The sequence below is a fragment of the Propithecus coquereli genome, unplaced genomic scaffold (genome assembly GCF_000956105.1).
Source record: "Propithecus coquereli isolate 6110/MARCELLA unplaced genomic scaffold, Pcoq_1.0 Scaffold96, whole genome shotgun sequence".
Taxonomy (NCBI): Eukaryota; Metazoa; Chordata; class Mammalia; order Primates; family Indriidae; genus Propithecus; species Propithecus coquereli.
In genome coordinates this window covers 1,058,228-1,060,906 of record NW_012155951.1, presented here as the reverse complement: position 1 = coordinate 1,060,906, position 2,679 = coordinate 1,058,228, and positions in this window count along the sequence as shown.

The following is a 2,679-nucleotide window of genomic DNA, read 5'->3' as shown; positions in this document are numbered from 1 at the left end:
GATCAAATCAATACATTCATATGTGTAGAGTTTTGCCTATATCTTTCAATAGAGGTCAAAATTACATTTAATCTAATAGTTTGAATAATTATGTAGTATTACTTGAAGAGTTCCTAGAATATTTACCTGTCCTAACGTATCTCACCTACCCATCCAAGTGTCAGGTGAAAATCCTTCTAAATTCCCCGGAAAAGCATACTAAGAAATAGAAGCCATGTGATACATTCATGAGTACTTTTCTATTCTTACTCCTCCCCAACCCGAGTTTTTTTTTTTTTTTACTGTGGCCCAAATCATTATGTTGGAACAGGATGATGAAGGTGGGGTGTAAATTACTAAGAAATAGGCTTGTATTTCCAGCTTCTTACTGAAGTCTTTGCCTCAAAAGTGCTCCTGTTCAGGCAAAGGGTAGAATTTTGTTGCTGTCAGTTGGGGCCCCTTTATTCAAGTCTTATTTGCACAGCCTCATTGGTCCCAGGTACCATCCATTTCCAGACAGAAAGATTGCTTTATTACCACATTCATCAATTTGTACTCGGGGCTCGAGTTAGAAGTGACTTGGAAAGACAAAACTGTTACCTTATTAATTGAATATGAAAGTCTTATTAGGATCCACTTGCACTAATCTGATATGAAAGTCACTAATGCGATATGACTTTAACACTGTATAAGCAACAATAAATTCTGATATGATATGAATATTAATATAATACAATGGGATACTTCTAATATGTTAATGTGGTGAGATATTACTAACAAGATATGAGGATCTTGATTGGAAAAATTAATATCACTTTTCCATCATTCTCCGAAACTGCAGTCACCACGTTGGCTAGATTTTAGGAATAAATCATTTGCTTTTTGTTTCACAGACAATATAAGTCCAAATTATTTTGATGTTTCAAGTTAAGAAATATTTGTGAATCTGGTAAACAATTACTACTTGCATTCTTCTTATTCTAATTGCGTGCATCTATTGATTGAGTTATATAAATTACTTAAAATGTAAGTTAACAAGAATTGAGATACCAATATGGGCTTAGCTACATTCTGGGAGGAAAGATAAGGAAAAGTGGGAAGGCATGGACTCTGAGTACCCCCATACAACACCAAATAGGCAGATATCTGTTAATCATTAAAATATTTCCATTGTGTACCCTTTTTGTATTCACGTCTAAATAGGTGCAATTCTGGACTTGCATCTGTTTTATCACTTCCACTTCAAAGATGATTCAGGGCTAAGTAGTGAACATTTCATCATAAATTAGGATTTATTAATATGAGTGACCTTCATTTTGTTCTAAGTTTTGACAAGTTTTAGTGCTTTAATTTTGTTACTAAGAATATTTCTCAGAACTCGTAATGACAAACGTCAAGACACCAGGGCTGAAAATACCTGGTGTAGACATCTAAAGAGTGGCTAGTATCTCCACTATTCAGCTCAGCCTTTGAGATTATGCAAATTTGGCCATAGACAATACTTTTAAGGATCCAGTAAATTAAAATACTTGTTAGTATTACCAATTGTAAACATAATAAATGACAAGTTAAGGGCTTTATGTGATGCTAACAGAGAACGAAATTGTGTAAAAATCTTTCCAGTCAAGGTCTGCATAAAATTTCATAGCTCAGGGTAGCTGGGGCCAATCATTCCCATTTCTAAATTAGTTTATTTTACTTAGAGATCTTTGTAACAGGAAAATATAAAGATAGATTCATCAAAATAGATTCAGCAGAGGTCTGGGAGTGAGGTGATTGGCACATAATAGGTATATTTGGAAGTAATAATACTGATTTTATTTAATAGGAAATGTATAAGAGGGCAAGAAAGTGAGTTCTGAACCCAAAGATGTAAATGGAATGATAAAAATTGGACCTCTTGGTTGGTAGTGACATTTAATGTTGGCACAAGGTAGAAGTTAAATTAAAGTATAATTTTGTGAACTCTTCAGCAAATAAAAAAATATTAACAACACAATATTTTTCCCATATAGCTCCATACCAAAGAAACTTGGACTCCCCGCCCCCCTAGTTAATATACAGTAACAAATGCTTCCCTCTCACCTATCTATCAGCTGGATAGAACTAGATCATGACTACATGATAACAGCAAAGTACTTCACTGACAATGAAAAAAAGAGAAAGTTGATGAGGGGGAAATAAATCTTTTTTTTAATTGGAAAAAAGGATTGAGTTTTTAAAGGGATTGGATTGGTTGATTATTTTATCCACTATTGCCATGGTGTTATCAATTTCAGAATGGCTAGAATTGATTCATAGTTACGACAAATTTTACCACTGATACATTCTTTGAGACATATATATCTTAATTTCTAAATGTATCTAATTATCTTTTTGATGTTAGTCTTCAGATTGTATTATGTGAGAGGACACCTTTTTTTTTATGATTTCAGGCCTTTGGATTTGTTGAAACTTGTTTGATAGATAATTTAATGTATTTGAATTTTACTAGAAATCGTACTTGTGGTGGGTTTGTATTCCAGCTGTTAATGTTTTGACCATGTAGTCTCCCATGAATGTCAGCAGCACTTCTCAAACTCTCTGCTGTATCTTATGAAGTTGGAAAAACATTTTATCTAGTGAAAAATGGTGGTTCAAAGCCTTGAATGATTTTCTTCTTTTGGTTCTTGGTCTAGTGATTCTTCCCTACCTTTTTCG